This window comes from Mustela nigripes, chromosome 6 (assembly GCF_022355385.1).
Source record: "Mustela nigripes isolate SB6536 chromosome 6, MUSNIG.SB6536, whole genome shotgun sequence".
NCBI classification, from domain to species: domain Eukaryota; kingdom Metazoa; phylum Chordata; class Mammalia; order Carnivora; family Mustelidae; genus Mustela; species Mustela nigripes.
In genome coordinates this window covers 78347376-78373955 of record NC_081562.1, presented here as the reverse complement: position 1 = coordinate 78373955, position 26580 = coordinate 78347376, and the positions used below count along the sequence as shown (strand labels likewise).

Sequence of the window (26580 nt, the reverse complement as noted above, 5' to 3'; positions counted from 1 at the left end):
TGCTCTCCTGCTCCCAATAACATCTTCCAGAGGCCTCTCTCTGCTGGGTGAATATTAATGACATAGGTCTCCCTAATAAAAGTGTAAGCTCCAAGGGTCTTTTCCATAGTTGTCTCCCCATTGACTGCCTAGCACTGTGCTTAGCATACAGTAGGTGATCAATAACTGTTCTCAGAAGGAAAAAGGGGGAGAGAGGGAGGAAGGGAAGCCAGCATTTGGGGATGCAAACAGAAAAAAGCCAGCCTGTATGTTCACCTTTGATCGTCGTCAAGGAATAGAACATTTCCACAATGGCTAGTGGGCCCGGAGTTAGGTGCTTCCAAAGAAACTTAGAAAACCATGCAACATGGACCTTAGGTAGGAAAGCAAGCAGATATACTCCTTACTGCCTTGTTCTCTTCGTTCTTTTGAGACTGATGCCTGAGAGCTACTCTTGGTGGAACATTCCCTTCCACTCACATAAAGGTAGGGATGTATTTGTATTAGCCTTTGGTATTGAGCAGAATGTCTTAGAATATACTTACATAATAGTTATGATACACACAACTGAAAACAGTACTTATAAGCCCATGATTTGTGCCTCGAATTCGTTTTACTGGCCAGCCCCTCATCTCTTCACTTTACTGAATGACAACAGTTTCTCCACCTGGGGACAAAAAGAAAAAAGTACAAGTCTGACAGCTGCATTCTAATCCGCACGGTGCCACGTGATGGTGAGCACATTTTTTTTTTCTCTTTCTCATCAGTTTCTTGCTCTATCAAATGAGACATTGGAACTGACGGCCTCTCCTAGATCTAAAACCTATGATTTTGCATCTCTAGGGTACATCAAGGATATGGAACTACATGCTTAATAAATATGAGTAATCGACCAATATTGGTTGCATTTAGAGAGTGCAGGCACAGTCTCAAGTTCATAGGCATATGTGAGGGATATAAAGCAATTTTGGAAATGACCCTGCCCTCAAAGGGCCAATAACCTAATCAGAACTTTGAAACACACAAAGCATGCCAAATGTCATAAAAGCAAACATGCAAAATGCCAGATGAGGAGGAGAGACAGTAAAAACTTTGACACCACACAGCTGGTATGTTAGCAAACCTCACTCATAGCAGACATGGAGAGGATGAACCACAGAAGTACCCTGGACAATAGCTTCTCCAACTTCTGATGCTCATAAATCAGAGAGTCATCATGGTTTACTGCTGGATCTTTTAAATCAATTTCAGCATCAAATTTAAACAGGGGAAAGAAAAGAAAATGCAGTCCTCCAGTGAACCCTCCAGACCTTAATAAAAGTCATGTCAGTAATAGTAACGATAGCAATGGCTTGCCGAATGCCAGTCACTGGGTCCGCCAATGGGCACTTGCACTATGAAGAATCAAATGACTCAACTCTGTCTCCAGTGACTTTGCTCCCACGTAGAGCGCTTCCCTGACAGACTCATCCCCCTCCACTGTGGGGAGAGAACAGGATCAGTGTATTCCTGCCATGACTGTGACCAGAACTTCTTTTCCTTTGGTTCTGTTTTCAGAGTCACCTCTCCATGCTCCTCCTTAACACTTGGCAGCCACACACCTTTCCTGATTCTTGCAGCAAATCGATGAGGGAAGCCATAAACGTCCTACTGTATTCAGGTCTCTGGCAGGCTCCACTGACCAGACTGCCTGCCTATTCTAACCAATGTAATGGAATAAGAGCTACAGCCGCTTCCAGACAAACTTCGATTTCAGATTAGACAAGATTTCATGCAACTTACAAATACAGAAGTTTTTGTGTCTTGCGGTTCATGGGCCGGGATCTCACCATCTTGAGTCATCCCCTTGGCGAAAATATGCTCCTGATTCTTTGAGTTCATTTTCAGCTGCTTTCTCAGTGGGGCATTCATTTTTTCTTTCCCTCATATTGAATTATCCTGTTTTGATGGCTGAAATAGTACTTTTTAGCAAGAGTGGGTTGTAACTCTGCAACTCTGTAAAAAAGGATTAAGTGCGTTGATTTGCTTGGCACCCTAATTTCCTCTGTTTCTCTGTAAGGCTCCTTAAACTTCATTATTACACAATGTAGAAAGCTAAATTAAAAGAGAAATTCCCTGTCAGTTAACTCACCCTGAAAATTAAAATATTACCGTTTGATTATTGGTTTAGTTTCCCATTTGCCTTTTAACCTAATAGAGTTAGTAAACTAATTTCCTTTATACATTTCACTCCGTCACATCGTGAGTGACACATCATTCTGCTAATGCTTTTAGACAGTAATGTAGAGGGGAGTGTGCTGTAGTCACAGGGAAGCACGCTAACATGAAAGGCTAATTTCTAGACCCATGAGTGGCTCTCACTCACCAGAAAACCACATCCTGGAGCAGGGTGCTAGCCTGGGAGCGCCAGTTCCCAGGGGGGTCATGGAATGTGTCTCCAAGTGGCCTCCGCTCTCCTACCATGTGACTGGATTTTCAGAGTGAGTGAGCACAAGGCAATCGTTTCCTTTGTTGCTGTTGTTGTTTTCTGCTCATGGACGCGGCATGTAGGTATCATTCCGCATCTTCCCCCTTCCCATCTTCAACTCCAGAAGAAGATGGACTAGAAGTATCGCAATCTCCGTTTGAAAGTTGTTCCTCTTGTATATTTATAGCCCATAACCACAGGATTGAGCATGTCATTTTTTTCCCCCTTAGGCTTGCTTGAGTTTTGTTTTATTTTAATGCCCCCACAAATTCTGGGCTCGGGGTGGGAGTTGGGGGTTGGGTTGGCGGGGCATGAGTAGGAGTTGAGGAGTTATTTAAACTCTGACATCTGGGAATTCCTGCCCCAGACAAAGCACAAGGGAGGGGAAAAGCTAATTCAGACATTGCAGGTCATTCCTGAAGATATTTATGGAACGCCATGTGCTATCTATAGGAAATCTTCAAGCCTACTGCCAAAAGAATAGGCAACAGTCTGAAGCAGGAATTGCTACTTTTTATAAAATGGAGAGAGTATGTCGGGAAGCCTAAAATCTAGAGTCTGAAAAGCCGAGGATTGATTTTAATCCTCCTCCAGTGATTCAGCTAAACGTTCCAAAGTTCCTTTTAGATGAAAAGAGAGAAAATAAGTCACCATTTAACTCAAGATATTTCCAGAAAGGTCATTAGAAGCCGTCATGTCACTCTCTTTCGTTTTCATAAGCTGTCAGCGAGAATAAATTAGTTGTGAGTGTCTCTACATTGTGCAAAGAATATTTGAAATAAAACAGGGTTAAAAGCTGTGAGCAAAAGGACATTTATTTTTCTTCTTTCTCTCAAACTCACAGGTATGTAAAATTGATAATGTCCGGTTTGAAATATAAATAAGGAAGACAGAAACAGAGAACCAAAATATACGAACACCAAGCTATTCTCCAGTCCCAGCCTCTCTATTTTGGGGTTGGAGGTCCAATTAATCTTGCTCCCAAAGCTGGTATCTGCTCTGGGCTCCTCCAAGCAGCAGCTCTGCCTCCCTCATGTGCAGATAGCGCTGGATTTCACCCTGCTTTCTAATCTGGCCACTGGGACTCTGGTCTACCCTTGAACTCCAGCTGCCTCTTCCTGGGAGGTTAGACCCTGCCGCTAAACTCAAGTTGCCACTTCACCTAGCCCACTGCCTCCCCATCTAGGGCTGTCTCTACAGCCCAAATATCTGTCCCTGAGTTCCTTCAGACTGTGGACCACACTAGCCTTGGCTAGATGGCTTTAGGGATGGGCTGACCAGCCCTCTCCATCCCCACCTCACTCCTTCCTTTGCCCCCTCTATTGGGGCCCAGGAGTCACTTGTCATTTCACATATTTTGTGTCTATTCTGTTCCAGTGACTGTGCAAGGCACTAGAGGTACAACATTGGATTTGGCAGAACGCCGCCCCCAAGGAACAGACTAGTAAAAAGACAACAGGGGCACCTTGGTGGTTCAGTCAGTTGGGCATCTGAGTCTATTTTGGCTCAGATCATGATCTCGGGGGTCGTGGGATGGTACTCTGCATGGGGTTCTGTGCTGGGCATGGAGCCTGCTGAGGATTCTGTCCCTCCCTCTCCCTCTGCCCCTCTCCTTTCCCCCTCTCTCTCTTTCTCTCTTTCCAAAAAAAAGAAAAAAAGAAGAAAGAAAAGGAAAGAAAAAAGAGAGACAACGAATCAAAGATTACAAGGATTGCTGTAATAAAGGAGTGGACCCCAACCCCGCATTCTCCTCCCATGCGTTTTTGAGGTGGTCTTGGATTCTGGCACATGTCCTGGGTCAGTTTTCACAAGAGATGGTCAGTTTGACTCAGTTAACTGTTAAAACCTATAATCCCTGGGCGCCTGGGTGGCTCAGTGGGTTAAGCCTCTGCCTTCGGCTCAGGTCATGATCTCAGGGTCCTGGGATCGAGCCCCGCATCGGGCGCTCTGCTCAGCAGGGAGCCTGCTTCCCCCTCTCTCTCTGCCTGCCTCTCTGCCTACTTGTGATCTCTCTCTCTCTGTCAAATAAATAAATCTTTAAAACAAACAAACAAACAAAAAACATATAATCCCTTTTTAAATGAGCAACATAGAATGGTCGAGTATTACAGAGGAATAATCATTTCAGGATCACTACTGGCCAAACTTCCCAAAGCCTGGTGCTTTATGGAGGATTGCCTGGAGGGCATGCAGATTAGCCCTTTATAGAACTACTGTCAACTGTGGGACTTCGTGAGGTCCCTGAGGCCCACCCGTCAGGACATGTGAGGGCCTCCAGCAAACCTCTCCTTTAGGGGTTTGATAGAACTATGAGGGGTCCATGAAAAACAGTTTTTTCTGGGGAGTCTAAAATTTAGCAGAAGAGGATAGGTACTACTCTGTTCTTGAAATGCCCTCTTCTTTTGAGTTCTTTCACACCCTTTTCTCCCTAGCTCCTTCCTGTATCTTTAGCTTCTTCTTAGTCATTTTTCAAGGTTACTCTCTGTTGACATCTAAAGCTGAAACCACGGTCTTCCCCCACCAAAGCTTCTTCATGACCCAGCATCTGTCCGTGTCTCTAGGCTCTTCTAAGCCTCCATCCTCACTCTCCCCTTCAACCCCAACCTGCAGCCAGACTGGACGTCTTTCGGTTTCTCAGATTCACCATACTTGCCCTCACACCCTCACTTTTACACAAGATGCTTCCCTTCACCTAAATTGCTTGAACACTGACACAAGTGCGTGCAAACGCCTGTAGGCACATGCATGCACGCACATGCAACTTTCCTTAGGTTAGTTCACCCTTCAGATACCTCTTCTTCCAGGAAGATTTCCCTGACCCTACCTCTGTCCCCTCCAACTCTGTGGCTTACCCTGTTGTGCACTACTAGAATGCTCTGGATTACTAACTTCTCTGTAATTGTGACACACTCCGAAATAACTATCACGAAGTGAAGTGAATTCAGTTTCCCCTTCTGAAAAATGAATTTTCTTGAAAAGTGAAGTGAGAGATGTCCTCTCTCAGAAACAGTCCCAAGAAACACATTGTGGTGTGCTCCGCAAAGATGTTGTCGAGGATGTTGTGTATCATTTGTCTGGAGCCGCCTTCATGATGACCTGGAGTGGGTGCTTCTTTCCATTCTTTGATTTAGTAGTAGTTGGGCGTTTCTCCTGAAAGGAATATTTTTTTTATCTTAGAGATGTTTTCAATTGTGTAACAATTCTGTTACCCTATTGGCTGCTATAAACCTAAGAATTAAATTGTGTCCCACTCTTAATGGAGTTAATTTTATGAATTTGTCTCCTTTCTGTTTCTCATTTCATACTTACTTTCAAGTGAAAATTTCAAGCGCACTTGCTGTATGTTATTGCTGTTTAATTTTAAATGGCTTTAAATCTTTTTGGAATAAGGTCAGGTGTAACTGATCAAATAAACAAATGACGGGATAAAAGGGTAGAAAGTTGAACAGAGAAAAGTAGCCTCCAAATGGTGATACCAGTTAGTATTTTTTAATTGCAAGTCACTTAAACCCCAGACTTGCTGAAAAGATAACAAATATCAATTTTATCTGAAACCTTCAGTGGTAGTTTGTTTTCATGCAGAGTTCAATCCAGGGGCTCAAAGAAGATCCATAGGGATAGAGATTTGTTTGGTTTTACTGTTGAATTTCCAGCAAAGAGATCACTGGTATATAAATGCTAAATAGGTATTCATTCGTTGAATTTGTTGCTGTGAAATTTCTAAAAGTTCCTGCAAAAGTTCCCGACTTGGGTCACATGCCCATCCCTGGACTAGTTTTGATCAGGAGGACCCAGACCTCTAGTTTTCCAGGCCTGGGTACCCATGGGCCAGGGATAAGTCTCCAAGGAAACCATGGGCACTGACAGTGGGGAAAAGTGGTTCCCCAAAGAAAGTCTGGGGTATTACAAAGGAGAAATAGATGCTAGGCAGGCAAAACAACAATATGCATTTCAATGGACCATCAAAAACGTGATGTTTAGATTGAATTATAAAGGATAAGCAGGAATTAGCTAATAAAGAGGGCAGTTATCAGCAGGTAACATTCTACTAGGTATGTTCAAAGCACAAGAGGCATAAAATAGCTTGACGCTTTCCAAGAACTGTAAATTGTTTAATATGGTTAGAGCAAACAAGGGTGGGGACCAGCGGGAAAATAAACTGGAGAGATAGAGTACAAATATGACGGACCTTTTAGGCTAATCCAAGGAGGGGAGGGTGTGCTCAATCTAGAAAGCCCCGGGTAGGGATTTCCTAGGAAAACCGATATAGGATTTCTAGCAAGGGAACATGCCTTATAGGTAAGCCTGTGACCCCCATTAAAGGGTCAAAACTGATTTGCCCTGGAAACACTGCGTAGAACTGAGTCTTCAGGTCAGGGAAAGAATCCCCATTGTGGGCAAACACAGGGAACAGGGACCAAGCAAAGCCTGGCAATCAGACAGATTCAGAGCCTGCCAACATTGTCAGTTCTTGCTTTTTTAAGGTTCAAGCTACAAAGACTCTATCTACCTCCCAACAAGATGACATACTGAGGTACTAGGAGGGGACCGCCTCAACAGATGAATGTCTGAAGGACACAACTCAGTGCATAAAGCTATTATTTTAAAATATATATATATCATTTGTTACCAAGGCTTTAAAACAAAAGTGAACATGCCCTAAGTAAATTTATTTAAGTATGGTACCATATTGGTTTGTAAAGGCAAAGTAATACCAGTAATATAAAAGACCCAGAAGCAACCCAGTGGTCCGCAATGAAGCATGCTTTTTTTAGATTAAATTTTAAAATTGTTCTTTTCTACCTTGCAGGATTTCCTATGGAGGCAGGTGTAGAGAAGGGTGGCTATGGCATTATATAAATCTTCCGTGTAGTGAGTCTTTTCTGCACACCTAGCATTCAGTCCTCTTTGTATCTATCTCTCTGAGGTAGCTATTACTCTCCTCATTTGCAAATGAAGAAACTAAGAATCATCTCAAGATTAATGACATTCTCCTGGGCTACATTTAGTAAGGAGAGGGGCTGAGATTTGAATTCAGACCTCTCTCACTGCCAATCGTCACACGCACAACCCAAAGTAATGTTATGAGAGTCCTGGTTGAAGACCAAGCATTCGCATTTGCACTGGATCCCAAAGATGCTGCCCAGCGCACTGTCCAGAAAGGAAATAAGCCTCTGAAGGGAACAATTGCAGATTCCCTACTGTGCCCAACATATTTGATGCTCAGTAAACAAAACCTTTGTGGCATCACCACAGACTTGAAAGTCCTCTGATAACAGATTCATTTCTTATCATAAGAAAGTAACACTTTCTCCAATTATCAGGGAGGTGCAAGTGCGGGCTTTATAAATATTCTCTCCATGGGCTTCTTCATACCAGTTCTGCCTGCTGCAAATGTCTGCTGGTCCACTGAGGAGGACTTCCTCATGAAGATGCTGCCGGGTGATGCTCCGTCCTCAACTGATTCTACTTCACCTCTTTGTTTAGTTTGTTGGGGAACTGCCTTCGCTTGAAGGTCTTGACTGAGACACTAGGCAGACACTCACAGATATTAACAAAGAGAGTGGACTCTGCCCTTAAACCTACTCATTTTACCACCTCCATGGGTGAAATCAATCACATTGTCAATCACAAATCAATCACAACGGTGTCCGCGCAGTTCTGGAGGTTAGAGAGAAGCGAAAAGTTTATAGCTTCATAGAAGCATTTGTAACCATGGCAAGATAAACAGACAATACTTAAAAGGCTAACTCCAATAAAATGCTGAGGCGCTGGACAGCCTAGGTTGTGTTTCCTCAGATTCCCATCAGTTACAAACACCAAAAGCAAGTGGAGTTATTTCAAAATCCACAGCCTTGTTTCCTGAGTGATCTGTGCTCAGAAATCAGAAACCCAGCCTGTGTATCTAGAAGAGAGAGAGTTTCTGTAGTGCCAGAGATGTGAGTCAGACTTGGAATTACAGGGCACAGGGCCAAGGTGAAACATATCCCTAGATTTGCTGTTTCCTCCTCCCTTTGCCTTTAGATGTTATTTCCTTACGTCCTCTTTTTTGACTCTATTTTTTTTTTTTTTTTTTTTTTTGCTGAGTATTTCCTTGCTTCTCTTCCAATGAAAATCGAAGAAACTCTGAAAAATTCTGATGGGCAATTTTGATTTTTTTTAAAAGGAATAAAAAATGGTTCTTACAACACACACACACACACACACACACACACTACCCTCTCCTGGAGGATGATACAGTATCCTAGAGGGTTGTGAAAGCTGTCGACAGATCAGGGAAGCTCCAGCTTCACAGAGACACCTGTCGTGTTGGGGTTAGCAGCTGCCTTCGGGTCTGCCCTCTGCGTCCTGGGAGGAAATTGTACCCACACGGTGTGTGCCTTCACTGATCTGGAACTGGAAATGGCGAGAGGTTCTAAGGCAACACGAATATCACCGCACAACTTGCAAACAGGCCGAGTCCCAGTTCATCCTGGGAGAACGTGCCTGAGAGCCCAACCCTGGGAATCGGGCAGAGAGAAAACCTGGAGAGTCGCTGGCCAGCGGGAAAAACGATCGTCGTGATCAAATTAACAGTGTGAACACGACTTTAAGTAAGCCATGCTCACTTGGGTCAGGCTCTGGACATCGAGGGTGGGCTGAGGTTCTCCAACGCACTCCCCACAGTTGGAGGTTTTCTTGGAGATGCTGGGACCGTCGAGGAGGGGACGGGAAGGAACTAGACGAAGCCTGTAGGATTACACGAGATAGGACGGAGTCCAAGTGGGTCCCCAGCGGGGCGAGGCGCGCAGGAAGGGATCGAAGAGTTTAATTAACTACTTTCCCCCCCCAGCACACACACACCAAGTGAAAAGAGACCCACATAGGCCATCCCCAAACCGTTTGATCAGAGGAAATTGGGTTTGTCTTTCCCCCAACTTCACCCTTCCTGTCTTTGAATCTATCAGGATTGTTGGTTTTTAAAAAGGGGGGGGGGAGGGAGCAAAATATCGGGGGCGGGGCAGAGGAGACAACCGAGCCTCTCTTGAGAACCTGGGCTGCGCCTGGGTGAACTTCGTCTTGCAGATAACCCGCCCCTCGCTCGGCTCCGCCGGCTGCTCGGCCCGCTGGTCCGGCCCAGCTCGCCACCCGCCCGCACGCCCTGCCTGGCCGCCCCGCGCCCGCGTGCCTGCTGGAGCCCGGCAGGGACCTGGCCGTTCGGGGCCGAGCCGGGGTGCGCGTGGGCGCGCGCGCCGAGCGGCCTGGATCCCGCGGCGGCGTCCGCGCTCCGCGTTTTCGCTTCCGCCGGGCCCCGGAGGCCGAGGGCGGGGTGCGCGGCGGCGCCACGGCGCGGGGCTCGGGAATCCGAGCGCACTCCGCCTGCAGCCCGCTGTGAGCGCCGCCTCTCGCGGCCGCCGCCGCCCGACAGCGCGCCCCGGAACATGCCAGCCTCGCGCCGCCCGCGCTGACTTCCCCGAGGGCCGCCGCGGTCCGCACGGCGACTGGCCGAGCTCTCGATGCTTCGCTCGCTGCCCGCCCTCACCCACCCCTGACGCGGCGGACCGCAGCTCCGCAGACCTGCCGCGGCGCGGAGGACCGTCCAGCCGACTTCTCGCTCCCTCGCGCGGGGTGAGTGGCAGCCCGGCTCCCGCCGGCTCTGCAGAGGGGCTGCGGCGCGGCAGTGGGGGGCGAGCGCCGCAGGGGAAGGGCCGGACACCTAGGGTGTCGCTGCGGGGGGCCTGTGACACCCAGACCGGGAGGGCAGAGCGGAAAATAAGGGAGAAGGGCAGAATCGGTTTGTTGGGCTGTGTAGACACTGAAAGCGGATACGGAGCTGCAACACCAAGAGGGCTTCAGATAGGCTGCCCGCATAGCTCCTGTTTGCTGCATCACAACCAACTCTTCCCTGGATTCTCTTCTGCGTGCAACCCCGTTCGGTGGCCCCAGAGTTGGGGCGATGAGGGACGCAGGGAGGCGAGGGTGCGTTGGCATGTGTCCGCGGCTTAGGATCGCCTGTCACCTACTGGCGTCCGGAGGCAGGGAGGGTGCTCCGGAACGCTCTGCGGAAAGGGCCGATTGCTTTTTGGCAGGGGTGCATTAGCTCCCCCGCCCCCTCCCGCCCCGACAAAGGTGTTTTCTGCATGTAGCACGTATGTGGAAAAGAAGGGGAGCGTCTTCCTCCCTTTAGGCAGAAAAAGTTGGAGAAACTGGGCATGGTAATAATTAGCAGGACCGGGACTCAGGATGCAGCAGAAAGCTGTTAAATTTTCATTGCCCTCTAAGAAAAACAAACGACATCGCCAGTGACGCTCGGCAGTGTCATATTATTTCGGGGACTTTGGAAAAATTGCCCACAGATTGTCTTCAGCAGGCTGAAGACTGAGGCAGGGGTGGGGGAGGATGGCTGGCAGCACACAGAGTGGCGGCTTGCCTAAGGAGGATTCGGAATCACAACCCAAACAGATTTGGTTGCTGCTTTTAGAAAGAGTATGGGAGACAGATCTGGGCCATGAACAAGGTGAAGAATACACCCGGGAACCTGCCGGAAGGGGATCGTGCTCAGAGGAGTTCAGATCTATTTGTGCTATAAAGAGCAGGCATGCATCTATGACTTTTAGGATGGATTTTATGAAGGACAGCTTCTACTCGACCAAATTGTATGTGAGCACGCCTTGCCGTTGTGTGTCCCTCCTCTTAACCAGTACTTCAGAAGGCTGTGCCTGCAGCAGCTGGCGTTATGTAATTGATGTGATTCACCATCAGATATTTTTTTAACGTACTTTCGAAGGAAAGAGAACTTCTCTCTGCCCTTTCAGACAGGCCCAAGGTGTAGGCCGGCAAGGGTTGCTGAATGTTTGCCCTGGTCCGGCTCCAGATGTGTGAGCTCAGCTGTTGCCTGTCACTTAGGTGACAACTGGCCTTTTCCCACTAAGCCTTTGCTGTCTCCATTCTCCTCAGTGAAGTGTCAGTGTTCCGCCGCCTTCTATTATCAAGAGTGGACTGCAGCCCCTTGGGAGGCTGCGGTCTTATTTGACCATCCTCAACAATATGTGTTTTCAGACTCTAGGAAGGAGGGGGAAAATCCCATGACAGCAAGATAGATACATTTTGAATTGAGCACCAACTTAATCCAAAGATTCTGCTTTAATCAAGACAGCTCTGGAAGGATGACGCAATATTTGTCAAGCCTTTTTCCTTGGAACAATATTTACTCCCACCAAGGGATTTTAAACTTAAACAGCAGCCATTTATCTTGCTGTCTGGTGGGGCCGGGTTCAGTTTGCCTCCAATGTGGTTCTAGCCTAGGTGGCTGGGTTTGGCCTGGGACAGGAATCTGTCATTGTAGCCCAGCTGGAGCTTGAAGAAAGCAAAATACAGCACCTGCTGGTACCAGAGGGTTTCTAAATGCCATCAACTGGCGAGTCAGGAAACACAGAAGGAGATATTTTACAAGCCCTACCAGAAATGTTTATACAAAGGATTTAAAGGTTAACAATGCATGTGCTCCACATATTAAAACCAAAGGTTCTAGAAATAAATGGACATTACCCACAGTTAAGAGTCAGCTCACTTGCTGATGAACTCAAAAATCTGTTTTAATAAGTCATGGCTAACAATACTGACTCGTTCTTGCAAATAAGCCTAGGAAAGAAGGAAGGAAGGATGGAAGGAAAGAGGGAGGAAGAGAAGAAGGAGGAGCAGAGGGGAGGGGGGAGGGAAGGGGGAAAACTGGATGGTGCACAGAGGGTAGCCATGTTGATGTGAGCAAATAGGTTTGGGAAATTCATTTTTCCATCCTTAATGTGGTACTTAGTGTTGATTTTTCACTGAGTGACCCTCTTGGTTTACAGGTTTTCTCAAAAGAAGAGTGATAGGTTTCACTAAAATGACAGAATCAATCAGTTCTGCCGGCAATACCAATGAAACCTAAAAAGTTTATCATGTTTTAATAAGTTCCATGGAACCACCATTTGTCTCTATAATAAAGGGGATTGCAGTGAGTCAGCTTTGGTCATGCAAATAAAATCTGGTATCATCTGGGAAGAAAAAAAAACTACTTATGGGGTTAATAGCTAACTATTAAGTTTAGAGTCAGATGTGGATAAAAGTATGGTTGCTACTAATACCCTCTCCTATGATGGCTCTGAAAAGACACAAAAGAAAAGAAAAAAGGTTGAAATTTGAGGTTTCTCTAATGAAGGATTTTTAAAAAGTAAGCTGAAATCTGTTTTAAAAGGTCACATTGTACGATAATTTTTCTAAAAAGTTTTATAATTACTTGAAAGCAAAACATAAAAGTTGAATATGAGGAGTGAGTGTTCATAGTACTCATGAAATGAAATAAGAATTTTTAAAAATTACTTTCTAGTCTTTAAGTAACTTTTAATGGCCTATATCTGTAGTTTGTGTTTTCCAATATTATGAGGAAATGATTTTCAGGGAAAAAATATCATAACCAGTATTCTAGTTGATTGCAGTTAATTTCCTGGTTAAAGTAGTTCATAAAAGGGAATTTTTCTTCTTGAAGAAGGGAAGTAATTTAAAAAGTCAAAGTGATTCTCATCTGTGCATAAAAATGTTAAAGATGCCACTGGACCAGGATAGGCTCTGTCTTCTTGGAAAAGTAGTTCTCTTTTTTTTCTCCTCATTTTATATTAAATAATATCAGTTGTTTAACTCTTAGGAGTGTGAGAATATTCAGTTTGCTTAAATCCCCATGTAATTATTCCCTAATAAAGAGGAGTTAGGGAAGTGAGTGAATTGCATTTCTTGGTTGGTTGGTTGGTTGGTTGGTGTTTTGAGGGACCATTAGTGCTTTTTCTTCTGGTCACAGAATAAAGTGTTTCCATATTGTGCGCTAATATCTTTGGAAGGCTGGTGTGAGAGCAAACACGTTGGGAGAAGAAGGTACAATAATCTTGGTGCCAAGTCCTATGTTGTTGCAGTTCCTCGAAACCTCAGGCAGCTTATGGAGCCAGCGCTGCAGAACAGAATGCCAGGGACAGAGATGGCACCAGGGAACCGCAGCAGCACTCACCTCCCCCACCCCCCACTTCTGGACTTCCCCAATCTCACATACATGCAAGTGCACCTCCTCAGCTCCCCCAGTAACCAGCGTCCAGGAGGATAACACTGGTGTCGGTGAAGGATCCTTGGGAGCCAGGGAAGAGGTCTGGCCTCAGAGTCCTTGGAGGATCCCATAAAGCCTGGCCTTCCCTCATTCCCCTCTCTCCTGAAGCAGGGATGGTGGTAGGAGACCCACTTTGCAAGTTGGAGTACGCTGATGTCATGACACTTCTGGCGCGGAGATATGACAGAAGAATCAGATCACTTTTTAGTGTGCCAGAATGACACAATTTTTCCAAGAGCCAGTCCTGAGCCAAGGGTCCACTGGCACAATATTTCCAGTTACTGAGAGGGGATCAAAACCTCTCAAAGAAAATGTAATAATTCTTCTTATGTCTCTGTTTTGTTCTCTTGTTTAGACTGAACCCTAAATGCGTTTTGGTCCCTTTTGAAGGGACCTCTGGAGGAACAAGAATGAGTGCCCAGCCTGAACTGATTAGAGCTTTCCACCTTCATTTCCCTAGAAAAAGAGATTTTCAATTTAAAATACAAATAAAAATGTCAGCAAAGCAGATGCCAATGTAAACATTTTAAAAACGTAAAGCTGTAAACTAGCAGGCAGCTGTCATTTATCTTTACTTAACTCCCCCCTTACTCCCCCGCGCCCCCGACACTGTCCATAAGTTTGGTCCTAAGTGATCCCACTGACCAGTTAAACTACAGTTGCATTTTTCTCACTGGTGGAATTGGGGTAAACTCTTGGGAGAGATGCCTTTCATTTCTAGTGGATTGCACTTCAGGAAGAAAAAAAAAGTTAAGGCTGTGTTATTTCAGTTGTTCGAGTACTGAAGTCATACACTCCTCAGAGTTTTGTCCCGATTGCTGATTTATAGCACCCACCAGCTTTTGCTTTGTGTATGCTCCCCTGTTTCCTTCTCTTCTCACTGGGTCTCTGGAAAGAAAGATTTGTCAATAATGCAGTGGAAATACTGCAGACCCGTAAGCAGACTCCTCAGTGCAGTGAGCTCTCACTCAGCTGCCCTTCTTTTATCTGAGGCACAGATCCCACAGCTCGCAATTATGGTCTTTGACTTTGGTAACAATTCTGTTTGAAATGTTTCCAATTACACACAATATTGGCGGCATGTAGCAGCTGCATGCCAAAAAGCATTTCGAAGCATGTTCCAAGAATCAGGCTGTGATTGCTTTTAATTTAAATAAAGGCTATTTGGTTTCCTGTGAAGTTTTTTATATCACCCCCCCCCCATTTTTGTTGCCTTTAAAAAAAAAAGTCTGATATAAAGTAGACACCACTTCCATGATACAATATTCACCCAGGTTTTCTGGAATGGCCTTTGGATTTGAGCAAGCATAACTGAACTGTTCGTTAAAGGAAATTTTAAAGAAACATCGTATAGTAGTTTGGATCTTCCCAAAGAATAAGAGGGGGAAGGGTTATCTGATTGCATATTGTAAGTGGCTAACATTTTCAAGTTCCCACCCCCCTCACCTCCTTCCTTAGCAATCTGCCATTATAATTATCTTTTTAGGTCATGGGAGACTATTTGATACATTGTCCTTTCTTCAGATTCTTCTATGTTACTTTTGTGAGCCCATGATCATGGGTTAAAAACACATTAAGGGAGTAGAGAGAGATCAATAAGAATATTCTTTAAAGGGGTCGGGGGAGACCAGCAAATAATTCCACCATTCTGTAGCCACCAAACCCTTGAGCTCGGCCCCCCCTCTGTGGGCTTGAAATTTCTGAACACTGAAACCTTTTAAAAATGGTAGTGGTTTAAATCTTTTAATAGCTACCAGGTACACTTGACTTATTAAATCTGAAAATAAGAAAATATACACTCTCAGGACTTGGAGTGAAGGGATTGGTTACAAGACTGGGGAGTTCTGTTTCCAGGTTGGTTTGTTGGCCCATTTGAAACATAACACCTAGAGCTAGAGGGTATCCAGTATCTGAGGTGCTAAGATGGTCCTAATTAAGGTGTTTTTACATAGGCTCTTTCAATCCTGGTAAAAAACATCCTATAGAGTATAGTGCTTCTTTGGGTTGAACAGTAGTTGACTTGCATAAATGCCAACATCTCTTCTGGCATTTTTGGAAATCTTCCATAGTATAATAAATAGTGCTGTATAATCCAAATTTGTAAATGCCATGTTTCATGTAGCCCCTGTAGAGACAGCTGAAATTAACCCAGGCTGCTAGGAATCATTGAGATCGGGGAGGTTAGGTTACTGCCTCAATCCAGGGTATTACCACCAAGGAATGATAGTGGAGGTCTTTCATCCAATGCAGGAGGTGCGAGGGTAGGCTCAGTATAGCAGAACCCTGGGGAGAAGTGCTCACCAACTGATGCTTAGACTTCTCCTTTATCCTTGCAAACTGTCTTTCAATTAAGCCAACCTTCTTAGAGAAAATTTGCTCAGCTCGAGGTAAAATGAGGTCTATGTTGCTTTACCAGCTGAGCACCCCAGCCTGCCAGATACTTGCCCCACCCACAGTGACAAAGCCCACAGTAACTATGGCTGAAATAGAAAGGCTATTAAAACCCTTTTCTATATTGGCCACCTCCACCGCCCTAGTTAAAACGCTGTCTTCTGGGTGCGCAAGCACACGGGCGCACACAAATACAAATGTATACACACCATTCTTTCAGTCTAAAAATAGGAAACTGCTTTAAACCATGTTACAGTTTCACCAAAAGCATTTGCACTTCTTTTTTCCCCCTTTTATCTCCCTGATAAGCAAATAATACAGTAATCTTCTGAAGACACTCATGACTTGTTAGCTGTAATTGATATTTCCAGCTATGTTATTTACATGCTTGAATAATCTAAGTTCCTTAGTTAGGATTTGGAAAAGAGCTAGATAGTGTGGCATTTTGTTTTGTTTTAAAACATCAGTTCCAAACAATTTAGGGAACTGTTAGATTTTATGTGAGAAGACTGCTTAGTGCTTGAGTGTTGAAATACTTGCTATAATGTGTGTCAAAAAAAAGACAGCATTTTAAATTCTTCCGTGACTATGTAATTAATAAGTATTGTTGGTGCTTGAAGTGTGTGCATGTTACATAATTTTTAGAAAGAGATAAAGTTAGGTCTGAAGTACATTAGAGAATCACAGATGTTTCTTGTAAGAAAATACATATGCTTCAGAGGAATTTTGAACTGCTTTCTGATGCTTAGCTTTGTTCATTGCAAGGATCATATGAATAATTTCATTGAGTTCTTTAGTTCTTATTTACACAAGCCTCAAGAAAGGAGCTGAAGTGATAAATAACTTGCTTCCCTCACCTCATTCTAAAATGTTTTAGCCTTTTATGTTTTTGTGAATGTGAAGGGAGGGAATAAAATATACAGAGAAGATGTTTGTGTTTAACTAACTTAATCATAGAAGTTCCCTTTGTGGGCCTTCTATAAGCTTAAACAGCTTGCCAGGCTAATAGCCAAAAACATGTCCTTAAGTACTGCCAAACGTGTTAAAAGCAGACCAGGCTTTCTTCATATTGAGGTATTAGAAACCTTTTTTTTTTTTTTAACCTTTGAATTTTAAGGAGTAAGCCAGAAAAATCATTCTCTTCTCTCCCTCCTTACCATGAAAACCAAAATTATGATTCATTGTAGTGCTGAAATGAGAAGCTGATAAGAATGATGACATTTATTTGAGAAGGGTTTTTTTTGTTTTTTGTTTATTTGTTTGTTTTTAGAGATTTTTATTTATTTATTTGACAGAGAAAGACCCAGCAAGAGAGGAAACACAAGCAGGGAAAGTGGGAGAGGGAGAAGCAGGCTACCCTGCCAAGCAGGGAGCCCCATCCCAGGACCCTGGGATCATGACCTCAGCCAAAGGCAGCCACTTAACCACTGAGCCACCCAGGTGTCCCTGTTTGAGAGTGTTTTAAACTAGCTTGACTTGGCTGTTTAAGGAGGAAGCTACGAGGTTACTGTGGTGTGTGATGGGTTTTTTTGTTAATTATGTTTGTGTTGCCCATAGACACTGGCTTTTTACTTTGGTTCAGTAACTTTTAGAAAGTGTTGGTCCGTTTTATCCTGTTTCTTCTTGAGCAGAGCTTCAAGAGTAGATAGCGGTGATGTGGCATAATACTGCAGAAAAAGACAGTTTTTCTGTAGTCTTTTCCTGAAAATCAGAAAAATTGGACTACAGTATAGCTGTGTGATTTGGGGTGAGCCTCTCAACCTCTCTGGGCCTCAGTTTCCTCACATATAAGTGAGGGAATTAGGTTAGATCAGTATATATTAAGCAAAGGTTTGAATCCTAAACACCTATGGGACTTTTTCAAAATACAACTACACAGAGATTTTCAGGCAGTGGCTCTTGGGTGGGTCTTGGATATTTAGCTTGGAAAACCTTCTTTGGTAATCTGAAGCACAGCTGTGCTTAAGAGCCACTAAATTAGATGATCTCTAAGATTTCCTTCTGATTCTAAAATGTTATGCTTCTAATCCTATGAGGCTGAACTAAATTTCCTCCCGTCTTTCCTTTCTTCCTCCTTCCTTTCCGCATGTCCATGTTTATTCCTAACGTTGCTGTCCAAAATTTATCCATATCATTCTAACCCATTTCCAGGAATATCTGTGTTCCACTCTTGTAAATAGATGGTAATTAATGTGAGGGAGGGACCACATTTGTTCACCATTGTGTACCCAGTGCCTAACACAGTGCCTGGCCCATGGTAGATGCTCCACAAATATAGAGAGCCCAAGAAGTCTCCTGACTTCTTAAAAATGTAGTATCGTGTTTTCAAATAATATGCCCAATATGCTTTTCGTCAACCTTTTGGATAACTTTCCAAATTTAACACAGTGGATAGAATTGTTCATCTGGAAAGCAGCATAATGAATACATATTTCCCCTATGTGTCCAGACTTTGGGGATACTCTATAGTGTATTGATTGCTTATCTGTGGGGTTTGTTTTTTTTTTTTTTTTTTTTGGTCCAAATTAACAACTGATTTCATTGCTTTAAATTCAGAAGTACAGAAGTAACAAGTGTTGGTGAGGATGTGGGGAAAAAGGAAATTTGGTGCATTCTTGGTGGGAGTGTAAGTTGGTATAGCTGCTGTGGAAAACAGTAGAAGAGTCCTAAAATAAAAAATTACAAATAGAAATGCCATATGATCCAGATCCAATTCCCCTCCTGGGTGTTTATTTACCCAAAGAAAACAAAAACACAGATGCGAAAAGATGTATGTGTACACTCCTGTGTTGATTGCAGCATTATTTACAATAGCCACGATATGGAAGCAACCTTAGTGTCTATCAATAGGTGAGTGGATAAGGAAGGGGTGTGTGTGTGTATGTGTTTAAAATGTATAATACAAATAACGGAATATCACTGAGCCATAGAAAAGGATGAAAGTATACCATTTATGACAACATGATTGGACCTAGAGGGTATTATGCTAAGCGAAATGAATCAGGCTGAGAAAGACAAATACCATATGATTTCATTCATATATGGAATCTAGAAAAACAAATGAATAAATACACAAAAAGCAGAATCAGATAAATAGAACAAACTGATGATTGTAAAAAGTGGGTGACGGGAAATGGGAGATGACAGACTTCCAGCTCTGGAATGAATAAGTCACAGGAATCAAAGGCGTGGCCTAGGGAACAGAGTCAGTGATATCCTTATAGAACTGTATGGGGACAGATAGTAGCTACACTCCTGGGGAGCACAGCAAAACATATAGAGAAGTTGAAGGACTAAGTTGTACACCTGAAACTAATGTAACATTGTGTGTCAGCTATTCCAGATTCACAACACAATTTAATCAAAAAATAGTAAGGGGGAAATAAAATAAATTCAGAGGTACTTCTGAAAAGCTATCTGGAGGTTGGAAAAAAAAGAGCATATTATTTAAAAGTGTAATTCACTTTCTGTTAAAAAACAGTTTATCTTATGAAAGACATAGTTGTTTTCCGTGTGGCCTTATGTTTGGGTGCATGTATATGTTGAATGAATGAATGAATGAATGTCTAGTTTTCTGTGGTTATCTTAATATGGGTCAGTTTAAGAAATACAACCCAACCATTATCACCATAAAGGTTTCAGAGCTTCTCTGACAAAGTCACAACTTCATTACAATTTTAAGTCTTATTTTTAAGTATTTTTAATTACAAAGGTTAAAATTAAAAAGAGGGCAGCTGGGTGGCTCAGTGGTTTAAGCCTCTGCCTTCTGATCTCAGGGTCCTGGGATTGAGCCTGGTGTCTGGCTCTCTGCTTAGTGGGGAACCTGCTTCCCCCTCTCTATCAGCCTGCCTCTCTGCCTACTTGTGATCACTCACTCTCTCTGTCAGATAAATAAATAAATAAATCTTTTAAAAAATGTTTTTAATAGATTCTTATCAAGACAGATTTCTTAATAATATTTGATTAAGCCCTTTGTTCTTTTTAACAGAAGAGAAATGCCAATTCCCATTTTTTTGATGAGTGAAGTAAGCTAGCTAATTATAACTTTTTTATGGCCAACAGTTATTTTGATCTTTTTATAGACATGATTCCATATCATATTTTATGATACTATACATACAGAGGTTCTTGTCCAAACTATATATATATTTTTTATTATAGAGAAGATAAATTAGAGAGTCTCAATAAAGTATGATAAGCACACTCTGTTTTTTTCAAATTACTGTGATGCCTCTGAAAGTTTTATTATCAAGCATTGATATAATTCAATAAGAATAATTGATAATAAATAATAAAAGTTTATAATAAATTTTTGGTTGCATAGTTTTATAAAAGTTGATCAAAAGAGTTTATTGTCCATTTTGTTTCTTTGCTTTTTCTTTTTCAGTCTTTGAAAATTTGGATTATTTCCTATCATTATCCATTGTTACCATTACTGTAGAACATAGAGTAAATGAAAAGAACTTAAGTCAGTATCACTACTGGCTCTTTCTATATAGCACAAACAAAATAAGAAATTTATACTTACCTATTACTTGATATTTTTTGTTGTTAGATGTTGCCTTTCTTCTGGGTGGGGTTTTCCTCTATTTTGTTTTTAATTAAAATGGGAGGACTTTAAAAACTCACCTTTTTTTTTTCAAGATTTTATTTTTTTAATTGACAGAGAGAGTGTACAAGTAAGCAGAGCGGCAGGCAGAGGGAAAGAGTGAAGCAGGCTCCCTTGCTGAGCAGGGAGCCTGATGCGGGGCTTGATTCCAGGACCCTGGAATCTTGACCTAAGCTGAAGGCAGCCGTTTAACCAACTGAGCCACCCAGGTACCTCAAAACTCACCATTTTAAAAGCTGGGTGACTGTCCAGTTTCCTTTGAACTTTCACTGTATAGGCATGACCAGTAACAAAATCAGCTACTCCAGCTCATTTTTTCCCAATGTATGCCCATTGCCAAATCAAATAATCAGGACTCAGAGTGGAAATTTCTACCTGCATTATCTACTTGGGTTGTTTGCACAGTGTAACTGGAAAACTCTCTCTCTTAGTCATTAAGTGAAGAGATACTGTGAGGCATTTTAGTCAGAAAAAAGATTAAGCTGTAGCTAAACAGGGTTTAAGGATCATTGGAGAGAAATTGAGAGCTGGTTCAAAGTATTGTATAAAGCTTTATTATTTGTAGATTTCACTTTCCTGACGTTTCACAGCTAATCTCCTTGTTTGACTAGACTTGACAAGCTAATACAAAAGATCAAGTGTAGGTTTTTCCACGCGGGATCATAACTCTTTGCATCATTTCAAATCTCTGCTCAGAAGTCATCTGATATCAGGGAAGCCTTCCCTAATCACCGTGTATAAAACAGCAGCACTCTTGCCTGCCCAGCCATCACCCAGCACCTCTGAGACCTCCTCACCCTGCCTTACTTTCCTCCGTAGCACTTAACCACTATCAGAGAGAAACTTACTATGGCTGGCTGCTCCATGAAGTCTCTGCTGTCCACTGCCTTATCCTCAGTCTTAGAGGCACATAGAAGGTGCTTAATAAATTCCTGCAGAATGAATGACTGCAAACACACAGGGAGCTGGCTGTGCTTCAGATGGGGAGACCCCCTTCCAATCTAAGAGTGGATTGCTAAGCAAGTTAGAGAGCTTTATGCTCGTATTCTCATTCTTATAATGAAATTAGCAAATGGCTACCCTTGTTGTACAGGGTTGTAGACCGTTTTCTTGTTTCTGTTTTTGTTTTTATTTTGTGGACTGTTTTAATGTTACATATAAAATAAAGACAAATATAACCCAGTATTCTGTTTTTGTCTGAGTGAAAATTTTCAGAACAAACATTTTTCCTGTGTGTTGTTTGAGTCGGTGTAGGTTTTTTGTTTTGTTTTCTTTTTGCAGCTAAAGTAAAGTTTCTGAGCGGTTTCCTTTCTTAACTGAATAAAGCCAAAGGAACATGATAAGAGTATGAGGAAAAAGGCAGATAGAATACCACTCTTCCCCCAACCCCCATAAAGTGATCAATGAAGTGTAATCAAATAGCAGACGTTTGCTATATTAATAGAAGATTGAATATTTGTAGCAGGGAAGCTATGTAACCCCTCTTCATAATATATCCATACTACTTAATAACCTTTACCAAAAATAGAAGCACTATCTTCAGACAAATTTGTGGTGTTTCCTTGTATGTTAAAACAAGGGTAGTGGCCCATCTTTCACTCAAGAAATCCTCTGGCTTAAATTGCAGAGGTGAAAAAGCTAATCCTTTAAGTGATTTCAACTAGTTTACTTGGAAACCTGGTTGCTTAAAATTATTATTTTAATGTCTCACCTTCCAGGGCTAAATAGGCAGTGGGTCAAGTTTCCTTTTAAGGAGTTGAACCCACTTATTTGTCCAGAAGTTATTATGTTTTAACTGGGGGGGGGGGGTCTTTACTGATAATAAGACTAATACCTCAAACAGACACAAAGCGGTTGTAAAGTTATCTCCTTTATCTTTGCTGCATCTGTGTGAAGGTTTAACAAGGGTTTTCCCAATTTACTGTTGAAGGAGCTGCTTGCTAGTTCAAGGTGTACCTTCCTAAGGAGCTTTGGCTTGGCAGTTCCTAAATAAATGAACGTTTGTTGTTCACTTTTCAGGGGAAGGAAGGGGAAGGACGGAGGGAGGTAAGGTTGGAGGAAAGGAAGGAAAGAAAGCAAAGAAAAGAAAGGGGGAAACAAGCAAACACTGTGACTGATGATATTTTGTTGTTTGGTAAATATTGCTGTTTATTTTCATCTTTTGGGGGCAGAGTATGACCCTGTGTGTGCAAAGAGGGGGGGAGGAGGGGCAGATGGAGGGAGTTTTTTTTTTTAAGATTTTATTTATTTATTTGAGACAGAAACATCAGGGGGGGGGGGGGGGGAGGGGGGGAGAGAGAGAGAGAGAGAAGCAGACTCCGTGCTGAGCAGGAAGCCTGATGTGGGGGCTTGATCCCTTAACCTGGAGATCGGACCTGAGTCAAAGGCAAACCCACTGAGCCACCCAGGCCCTTCTTGGGGGAGAGAGAATCTTAAGCAAGCTCCACACTCAGCGTGGAGCCCAGCGGGGTGGGGACTTGATCTCACAACACGGAGATCATGACCTGAGCCCAAATTAAGAGTCAGTTGCTTAACCAACTGAGCCACCCAAGCACCCCTATGTTCATTCTGTATTAAATGCTTTTAGGTAATTATAGCCTCTCCTGCCACTAACTCGCATGTGATCTTGGATAAGTCACTTCATTTTCTGGACTTTTTAGCCACTCTGTGCCTCAGTTTCCTCAATTATAAAAGAAGGGTCCTAATGAATTTTTAGGCTCAAAATTCCCTAATTCTAAAATACTGTATTTGGAGGCTGTAACTTCGAGGGGAGGATTGATAATAAATTGGAGTGGATACATTTTTTTTTTATCATTAATTATCCCTACCTAAGATCCTGGCTAGAATTATTTAATAGTTAACTCAAAATTATTCATATTAGCCAGGTGAAACTTTAAAAATAGATTTCCTTATTCACGATTCCATGTGGGCAGTTCAAAATTCAACAATAGTTATATTTTAAAGACCTCAGAGAAAGTATACTTCCCTTACCAAAACTCTGATTTAATAGGTTTTATTATAGTTTAATATGAGGAACTTAAAAAATATAGTAATGTTAAGAGCAAATTATTAATCTAATATAGTTCCAACAATGGCATGCTTATGTTCACACTAAAAATTGGAAATGTGAGCACTGTGTTTCTGCATGGAAATGTGGAAAACTTGTAAAGTGGAACTCAAAGTAGCATGATTCCTTATGTAATCACATTGTGATTGTAACTTTTTTTTAACATGTGTGTGTCCATTGACCAAATTGGAATTAATTTAAGGAGGTTTAGAAAGGGTTTACTGGAAAATAAAAAGAGCCTGACATCCATTTTAGTGGCATTCTCATATTTTTTGAAACCATAATAATATTCTTTTCCTCCCCACTCTCCAAATAAAAGCTGGTGAAAATACGCAGCAAGTGGTGAAACTCATTCAGTGTTAATCTTAAATACTACATGTTGCTGTATATCACCTTACCTGTTGGCCTGGGTGTTCCATTTTTATAGCACTGTGATTAATTAACTCGGTAACTTTTAAGCAAATTCTTAGGGCCTTGGATCTCATTCACATTCTAATTAGGCTGAACCCGCAGTTACAAATGGCCCACCTGGAAGTAGTCTAGCATCTATATTATATCTGAGAAGATGGAGTTCATGAATTGTTCAGATGAACATGGCAATGAGCCGTGGCACATCTCTTGACAGGTTCGGAAGGGGCTATGAAGGGCTGTTCTAATAGGAAGGACTATCTATATAAATGTGACATTAATAATCACCAGTTTGAATCTGGGTCACTTCAGCCATGACTCCAAGATCAAACGCCATCAGCTGGTAATGAGTGTGTGAAAGAACCGTTGTTTAATGACACCTTTGTGGGCCTTCCCAGCAGCCTCTTAGAGGGTGGCCCAGAAATATACCCTGGTTTGGGAGGCTGGCCTTCCCGGTTGCAGAGAGGTCTTGGGAATAGTTCACGCTGGTTTCTGCTGTTCTAGCTCCTAAATCGGATGTACAGAACCTTTCCCCTTCCGCCTTTTTCCCTGACTTGTATATATTGGCTTCCAGGTGATGGTAGCTCTTTCGCATATTGTGTCTTTTTTTTACCCTAGTCTCTGAAAGTAAAGAGAAATGGCGTTGACAAATACATATTAACCATTTCACGAACTTTTTTTCGTTTGAACCATTTTTGTTTCTTTGTTTGAACCATTTTTGTTTCAATGTGGGGCATCATTTTCATTTCAGCACACCTCTGTGGACCTCTGTGGACCTCCGTGGACCTCCACAGACCTCTGCGGTTTGCCGGGCACTGGGTTAGGCTGTGGAAGTACACGCATCCAGTAGGGACGGTTCTCGTTGACGGAGCTCGCAGCTGTGTAGGGAAGGAAGGCACTGAAGCTCTTCCCTGTGAAACACAGCGGTAGAGGCAGGAACAGAGAAGCATCCTGGGTGTAACAGCAGGACTGAGGCGAGGGCGGAAGTCACGGGTCCTGGGCGGCTTATTAAGGAAGGCTTCAGAAGGGGGGAGATGGCTGAGCTGGATGTTAATGATGGAAGAAGACTGGGCAGTGCCGTTCGGATTGGAGAGTGTGACTCATTCTGGGCAGAAGTGGGGGCAAAGGCAGGAACCATGATACTCCAAGGATTGCGAGTCTTTATATGTGGTCCTAAGATTAATTACGCTCCTGGTCATGCACTCAGTGTCCCCTTTATAGAATCTCAGTCAGAAGTAAGAGATCGATTTGACAACTTTAATTGGGAACCCCATCTTTCTCCCCTGTGGTTGATTTTGCTTCTGAGTAAGGTGTATTTCCCTGGCCGGCCTACCAGGTAGTTACACCCTGCCTTTCCTTGTTATGTTGGTGCAATCTACATTTATTTACTCTTCATTTTCACTGCCAGGTTTCCATCTGAGCCTCAAGTGTTTAGACAACATTATATAATGAGATTGTACTTTTATGACATTAGCTTTAAGTACTGTAAGACTTTTCCGTGAAAGCTAGTGGTTGGGGGTAGGGGGAAGAGCCCTGAATGTCACCAAGTGGCCTCCAGATGTGTTCTCTTGTGTTGGTATCTCTGTTTTGTTTTCATAAGAACTTTTTTTTTAAGCTTAAAAAAAATCTTACCAAGCAGAAAGAGCAGACAATAGACTCATAGGGAATGAACTATTTTCTTCATTTCCTGATTGTTTTCTTGAACTTCTGTTTTAAACATTATGATTCAGCTGAAAAAAAAATCCATCACAATATACTCCTTTTAAAAGCAAACCATGTATGTTTGTTTTTCAAATATGAACTCACGTTTTAGGTTGGAAGGTTCCACTGTGTTTCAACATGGGGTTCTTCAATATGGTGACATAAAAATTATGATTTAACATCTTTTAGAATTTCTTCCATCTAATTGTTAATCAGTATGTTTTCAGGCAGTCTGGCGTGTGATAAATATTTTGTAGCATATGCAGCTGAACATGCCAATTTCAAAGGTCTTTACAAGCTTTAATTAATTTTCACAACAACCAGACGCACTTGGCTTTATTGATGGGAAACCCACAGACAGTGGAGTTAAGAGCATTGCCTGGATTCCTCTAGCAAAGTGGTTTTCCAACTTTTTGTCTGATAGGTGAGCCCTTTTCTCAAACACAAGATAGTCTGAAACTCCAACCTAAAAAGTAGGGAGGTAGAAAAAGGGTTTGTTCTAGGACTGCCAAATTTATCAAACTAAGGAAACACCTAAGATGCCTGGCTAATTTGAATTTCAGATAAACAATGAATACTTTTTAGTATAAGTGTGTCCCAAATACTGCATGTCCTTAAAGCCATTATTGGTGGTTTATCTGAAATGTACACTGAAGCAGACATCATGTGTTTCACCTGGTAGCTCATAACTACACTCCCAGTGCCTCGTCTCCTCCACAGCTGGGGGGTGGGGGGTTGTTGGGTCCCCAGTACCTTGAAGAAGGTTTGAAAAAATCTGTACCAGTGCCGAGAGAGAATTAATAATATGTTTTTCCTTCTCAGTCGAAATTTAGAGTATAGTATCCCTT

General features: G+C 42.6%; 1 protein-coding gene across 1 annotated transcript in view; it reads left to right on the top strand.

Annotated features, from left to right (window-relative positions):
• The first annotated feature begins 9799 nt into the window (after positions 1-9799).
• PRICKLE1 (prickle planar cell polarity protein 1) overlaps positions 9800-26580 on the top strand; it is a 113258-nt gene continuing 96477 nt past the window's right edge. The window contains exon 1 of the mRNA XM_059402924.1: positions 9800-10054. The gene's annotated coding sequence lies outside the window, so the exon portion shown is untranslated. The remainder of the gene's footprint in view (positions 10055-26580) is intronic.